The sequence below is a fragment of the Gracilinanus agilis genome, chromosome 6 (genome assembly GCF_016433145.1).
Source record: "Gracilinanus agilis isolate LMUSP501 chromosome 6, AgileGrace, whole genome shotgun sequence".
Lineage (NCBI taxonomy): Eukaryota > Metazoa > Chordata > Mammalia > Didelphimorphia > Didelphidae > Gracilinanus > Gracilinanus agilis.
Window position 1 is genome coordinate 293,869,402 of NC_058135.1, and position 7,259 is coordinate 293,876,660.

Below are 7,259 nucleotides of genomic sequence, written 5' to 3' on the forward strand. Positions count from 1 at the left end.
GAGAGAGAGAGAGAGAGAGAGAGAGAGAGAGAGAGAGAGAGAGAGAGAGAGAGAGAGAGAGAGAGAGAAATTTATGATTGGTACTCAGCCTAGGTTGGCCATGGTTGAAGGGTTCCATCTGAGCTCAGGATAATTGCGGCCCAGAAAACAATGACAACAAGCCTGGCTTCCCTGGGTCTGCACCCACCATTATTAATCACTGTTTGATATATTTCGGGGAGTAAGAGCATATTCAAAATGTGCACTTTTAAATCTGTCCAGATGCACACAATGGACCATCACTGGCCCAGCCCGGTAAATAATAGATGTTAAAAATAGCCAAAATACGTATTTACATTTTTTCTGAGCCTTTACGGTTTATAGTTCATCGTCCCAGGGCTAAGAATTCTAAAATTCTCTCTGTGTATTTACACAACTGAGCTTTGCTATGTATTATGTCAGCTATCAAACCCTTCCAAGAAAAATGGGTTTTATCTCTTTTCTTTCCTAATTCCAGTGCATGGTCTAAGAGTGGATTAAATCTGAAGGAAAAGCTCTGTGCAGGGAACTTGGCCACGGAGAGAGAAAGTTCAAAAGAAGGCTCTAGATTCCTCCCCATCTCGCCTCAGTGAGAGGACACGGAATGTCATCTTCTGTTGGAGGGACGCTGGACTGGGCCGCGTCTCCCATGTAAAACGAACAAGACTGTCCCCAGATATTCTTTGTCTTGGCCAAAACACTAATGGCCTCATTACGAAATAGAATGGTAGCCATGGAGTCAAGGGACATGAGTTCAAAAGCCAAATCCCAATACTGATGGAGCAACTTATTTTCTTACTACCTCTCTGACCCTGAATACCTGAATCCATGCAAATGAGGCCATCTAGAGATGATATTTAATATGCCTTCCAGTTGAGAGGCAGCTAGGTGTTAAAAGAGATAGAACACTGAGCCTGGAATCGGGAAGACCTGAGTTCAAATCCTGCCTCAGACACTTAATGTTTACTAGCTGTGTGATCCTGGGCAAGTCACTTATATCACAAGAAATTTGTCTCAGTTGCCTCATCTGTAAAATGGGGGTGATAATAGCACTTTTCTTCCAGGGTTGTCCTGAGAATGGAATGAGATAATGATTATAAAGTGCTTGCAGGCTAAGCACTTAACATACACAAAAAGGCAACAAGACAATCCCTGCTCTCAGGGAGCTCCCAGTCTAACGGGGGAGGTAACACACAGACAAATAGACAAAGCAAACCAGGGAAATAATGAACCAGAGGGAGGGCCCTGGAATGAAGAAGGGTTGTGGATGGTTTCCTTTGGAGGGTGGAATTTAAGTTGGGACTTAAAGGAAGCCTGCGTGCTCATAGAGAACAGTTACTATTATTCAAGAAGTCCTTGGCGCCCCCCCAGGCTGGACCCAGCATCATTTCTCTCTTGGAGGGTGCCGGGGCAGCAAGCACCAAAAATCAGGATGGAAGAAAAAAGTGCAGCCTCCTAAATATAGAGAACACATTGATTTTGCCTTCCCGCAGATGCTCAGGGGCTCACTAGATCTTGGTCATGGAAAAAAGAATCATTCGGAGACTCCAGCACACTCAGAAATGCCAACCCCAGAGAAATGGAGCCAGCTGGAGCCAAGGGCTTCTTGTCCCGGAGCTAAAGGGAGCGGAGGCAGAGGGGTAGGCAGGTCCTGGGAAGAGACTAGCTCTGAAGGCACGAACTCTTCAGATCTGCCTCAGGGGCTCCTTGCCTTTGGGACTGTGGACGTCCCTTACATAGCTGGCACCTCTGAGGGCTTTGGGGCACATGCCCTCTGGGGTCCCTTTCAGCTCTCCATCCAGGGGGGACCCTAGGAACTGACTCCAGAGCTATGAGCTAACTCCAAGGCTTGCACATAGACTATATTCCATTATTATTAATTTATATTATTATATTTTTATAATTATATGTATATATAATTATATTATTATATTCTTAGACTATATTCCATTTGGGCACCGGTTTCTCTGGCTTCCAGAGCCCTTCCCCCCACTCCCCATTCCTCATTTTATTCTATCTTCCCTCTCTGATGGTCTCTTTCCTGCTATCAGGTAATGTTTGCCATTTTCAGTGCCAGGAAGATTGGGGGTTTAAATCCCTCTTCTGAAATGTACTGTGTGTGACCCTGGGCAAGTCACTTACCTCTCAGTGCTGGAAGCAAAAGTCCAAGACTTTCAGGTTGCCAAGAATTCTCAATTTGCTTTGGTGAGGTGAATTTCCTTCCTTGGGGCTTTATGCTACCAATGACATGATAAGCCCAGTCCTTCTCCACATAGCACTAATAGGAGTGTGGAGAAGGACTGGGCTCTCAATCCGATTCTTTTTTCATGGGGTGGGTGGGTTTAAGGGGATGGAAAGAAAGAGAAGACCTGGGTTCAAATCCCCTCTCTGTCGCTTACTATGGAGGATATTGGCTGACTCCTTTAAGATTTCAGTTAAGCAAGTCTTTCTTTAGTAAGCATTGTGGCGATAGAGTAGCAAGTATGAATCAAGTCTGGTGCCAGGAGGTACTGCGCCTCAGTTTCCTCGTCAGTAAAAGAACCTGGCTAGACCCGATGATATTTAACGTTGTCCAGAAAAGGCCAGGAGCGGAGCCGGCCGGGGGTTCACTGGAAAACTCTATTTTGAGTGCAGAGCTTGCTTTCAAAGGCGCTGGGTGTAGCCGCCTCCCTCTGCCCCTCCACTGTCTCTCTTTGTGTTCAAATAGTCCTGCCCCCCAGCCTTAGTTCGTCCCTGGCTTCGGGCACCAGTTGCTTGGCCCGGGGGCTGCCTGCGGATGGCCAAGTCCCCGGGTGAGCTCTGCCTCCTGCGGCAGGGGGGTGGGTGGGGGCTTTTCTAGAACCATCCCAGCTCCCAGCTCCCCTCTGGGGATCTGCCACAGCGACCTTCAGAATGGCATTCCCCATCAGCTGCTCTTGTCCATTGGGAAGCTCGGCCCAAGGTCAGCTCCTTGCCCGAGGCTGGGCTGAAGGCGGTCCTGGGTCCGGATTTATTATATTTATCTGGGGGTGTCACTTGTTTGCGTCCCAAGAATATACAAGGAGGCGCCTCCATCCGGGCTTCCTCTCCTCTACCTTCCCCGCCCCCTCTTTTTTAGTGTCACTTCTGGCTCTCACTGGCCATTAGCCAGACGGGGCCCAGAAGACTTGTTAAAACTGCCGAGGAGACCAGGGGATGGGTGACCCTCCCACCCCTCAGAAGGCCCAGATGCCCCGCCCCGGGAGCCCCCTGGAGGTGTGGGAAAGCAGTCCAATCAGCTAAGAAGCTTGGAATAATCACCCACAATGCACCAGGCAGAGAGCTACAAAGGCAAAACTGAAGAGCCGGCTGCCCCCAGAAGGTTTACCTTCTGTTGGGGGAAACAGAGAACAAACATGCCAGAGACGTCCCAAGGAGTCCTTTCAGGGCCCCTCCAGCAGGAAAGCTTCCTGGAAGAGCTGGAAGCCTGAAGGGAAGCTTAGACTCTTACAACGTGGGGGTGAGGGGAGACTGTGCTGTTCTAGGTGGGGGGGGGCGGGGAGCAGCCTGTTCCTAGCCCAGAGACAGGAGATGAAATGAGCTCTTTTGGTTGGTTGGCTTTTTAAAACTCTTCCCTTCCTTCTTAAAATCAACACTCTGGTGAGGTATGAAAGGGGAGAAGGTCAGCACTCCCTCCATAAGGATGGAAGAGGTCCTAGTGGCCTTTCCAACACACATGTGGTTCAAATCAATACTATGCATTAAGTTTTTAGACAGAAGGTAATGGAGGTGAAGTGACTTGGCCAGGGTCACACAGCTAGGAAGTATTTGAAGCTAAATTTGAACCCAGAACCTCCCATCTCTAAGCCTGGTCTTCTATCCCCTGAGTCATCTAGCTGCCCTGGATGTGTTAAAGGAAGAGCAGACGTGGCCATTTGGCTGGCATGAAGGAACATAATATAAAGTAAGAGGGGGTGATGGGATACCTAGGAAGGTCTCTGAAGGTCGATGAGAGGAATAACTTAAAGTATTCATTTGTTCTTTTCAGGGTGGGCATCCATCCTACCCCACCCCCTCCAGCAGTAATGAAAGCCTATTTAGAGTTACAGAATAAGACCAGGAGGACATTTTTTTATTGCCACAGGTCCAGCGAGTTGGGAGACCTCTTTTCCCGTTTCAAGGACTAAAACCATTAGGCTAGCCTGGCTCCTTATCTCTTCATACCTTTATTTTTTTTAAATAATTTTTCTTTTTTAGAAAAGTTATCATGGTTACATGATTCATGTTCTTACTTTCCCTTTCACATGCCCCCCACCTCCCCCCCCCCCAGCTGATGCACATTTCCACTGGTTTTAACATGTGGCATTGATCAAGACTTATTTCCAAATTGTTGATAATTGCCTTGGTGTGGTCCTTTCCAGTCTACATCCCCAATCATGTCCGCCTCAACCCATGTGTTCAAGCAGTCGTTTTTCTTCTGTGTTTCCACTCCTGTAGTTCTTCCTCTAAATGTGGGTAGCATTTTTACCATAAATCCCTTAGAATTGTCCTGGGTCATTGCATTGCTGCTAGTACAGAAGTCCATTACATTCGATTTTACCACAGTGTATCAGTCTCTGTGTACAATGTTCTTCTGGCTCTGCTCCTTTCACTCTGCATCAGTTCCTGGAGGTCTCTCCAGTTCACATGGAATTCCTCCAGTTTATTATTCCTTTGAGCACAATAGTATTCCATCACCAGCATATACCACAATCTGTTCAGCCATTCCCCACTAGAAGGACATCCCTTCGTTTTCCAGTTTTTTGCCACCACAAAGAGTGCAGCTATAAATATTTTCATACAAGTCTGTTTATCTATGATCTCTTTGGGGTACAAACCCAACAATGGTATGGCTGGATCAAAGGGCAGGCAATCTTCTCCTTATACCTTTAGGAGCCTTAGGAGTTGCTCCCCAGGACTCGGCTACCTCTCCATTACCTTACCCCTGACCGGTAGAAGCTCCATATTTTGCTGTTTTCTGATTGGGACAGAATGTTGTGCCTAGACACAGTGGGGTGTCAGACAAAAGGGGGAGGATCCTATGTAGGGTTTGTATCTGCACCCCTGCTTTGACATTTGGCTCTTCCTCCTGGGAAAGAATAAAAGTCTGCTTCCTGCTGGCTCACCCTCTGACTCCAGGTTTGTAAGCTGGGGTGGGTGGGTGGCCATTTTTATCCCACTCACCTGGAGTACTAGGGAGCCTCTGGAGCTTGTTGAGCAGAGGAGTGACAGGGTCAAACCTGTGCTTTAGGGCAACCTATGTGGCAGCTTGTGAAGGGTGCAATGGGGAGGGAAAAGCTCATTTAAGGAGATCAGCCAGGGGGCTCCTAGTACAGGTGATAATACCTGCCAGTGGCACTTTTGCCCATGGAGAAAGGGGGCAGAGGGGACAGACTCCAGACCAAGAGGGAGTCATTCATTGTGGAGGTCTCTCAACTTGGAGCTCATCCGCCTAACCATCCTGGAGAATGGGGAGACTGAGGGCTCCCACTGTCAGTCTGAGCCTTTAAGGGATACACAGCTGGTCCCAGGCTCCCCACGTCCCCACAGACCGTGGGGCAGAACCCATCCTGAAAATGCATCCCCTCCCTATTTTAGAACATAACTTGGGGACGCTAGCTGCCTCTTTAGGATTCTCAGCCAGAGTATTGGGGGGAGGGGACCCATGCTCTCCAATAAACATGCCTTGCAGAAACATAGCTCAGGGAACCTCCAAGTGTACTGAGTAAAGACAGGCACCCCTGGGGGGGGGGAGCAGCAGGGTAGCTCAGTGGATGGAGAGCCAGACCTAGAGATGGGAGGTCCTGGATTCAAATCTGGCCTCAGACACTTCTCAGCTGTGTGACCCTGGGCAAGTCACTTGACCCCCATTGCCTACCCTGACCACTCTTCTGCCTTGGAGCCAGTATACAGTATTGACCCAAGACTGAAGGTGAGGGTTTATTAAAAAAAAAAAAAAAAAGACAGGCACCCATAGACTCCCACCATTGCTGGAGGGAGACGCAGGGAAACAAGGCTTCTGTCCCTGAGGGGTGGCCTCTTCCTGTGCCCAGGCTCCACCCTGGTCCACTTTGGAGGAACTCTCCTGCCCCCTGTGGCTCCCAGGGGAGGGGAAAGAAAAGGAATAAGCATTTCTGTGACTCCTACTATGTGTGCCAGGTACTGTGCCCAGAGCTGTTACAAATATTCTCTCATCTGATCTTCACCAGAGGATTCACAAGGTAGGTGTGGTTATTGCCATCATTTTACAGTGGAGGAAAACCAAGGCAAGCAAAGGTTAAGTGACTTGCTCAAGGTCACTTAGTTCATAACTATCCGAGGTGGAATTTGAATTCAGGTCTTCCTGATACTTGCCCACCAGCTCTGAACTAGAGGTCATAAAGGACAAAGCTTCTGCCCTCAGCAAGCCCAGACTCCTGCTACCGCCATTCACCGCCAGAATGGGGGGTCCCAAGGCCAGAACTGCAGTCTTCTGTCCCTCTCCCTGATGCTTCTCTGGAGCTCAGGGCTGAACTTGGAATGGAGGCGGGGGGGGGGGGGGGATTGCAGGGCGCCCCGGAAAGCCCAAGGGAGCCCAGGAGCAGCTCGAGGCAGGGCAGGAGTCGCCGGGGAAGGGGGCTCCCTCCGGGAGCACAGGGCTCTGCATGGTTCTTCCCCACTGCCCTCTGCAAGAAGCCCAGGGAGGCCAGCGCTGGAGCCCTCGGGGTGCTCCGGGGCAGCGGGAGAGGAGCAGGGTTAGGGCATCCTCCCCCAGGTGTGCGCCGGCCTCAGCCTGGTACCCAAGGAAAGGGGGAGGAGGAGGGGAGGAGCAGCGGGAGCAGCCGGAGGAAGGGAGTGGGCGTCACCCGGAGCGCCTCCTGCCCACCCACCCACCCCCAGGGGCTCGGGGGGAGGGGCCACCTCGGCTCCGGGCACTGCTCGGTGAGCTGCGGCTCCCAACCCTCTCTTCCCCTCCCTGCTTGGCCGGCCGCCGGCACCCCTGGACCGAAGGACAGACTATCCGGCGACGGTGCCGGGGGAGGCTAGCTGCCGGGCCTCGTGCCCCTCGCTGGGAGCTGCAGACATGAGTAAGGATGCCTTTGACCTCCAGACCCTGCCTCCAAAGGCCAAGAAGGACTCGGAAGAGGGTGAGTCCCGAGCAGCCAGGGAAGGGGGGGGCGCTGAGGTGAGGAGGGGGCTGCCGGGCAAGTTTGCCCAGGGATCCGGGACTTGGACCACTGCGCGACGTTGAGGAGGGATGGGGG

At 50.9% G+C, this 7,259-nt stretch overlaps 1 pseudogene; it reads left to right on the forward strand.

Annotated features, from left to right (window-relative positions):
• The first annotated feature begins 3,636 nt into the window (after nt 1-3,636).
• LOC123253182 lies at nt 3,637-3,747 on the forward strand (annotated as a pseudogene).
• Nucleotides 3,748-7,259: the final 3,512 nt, after the last annotated feature.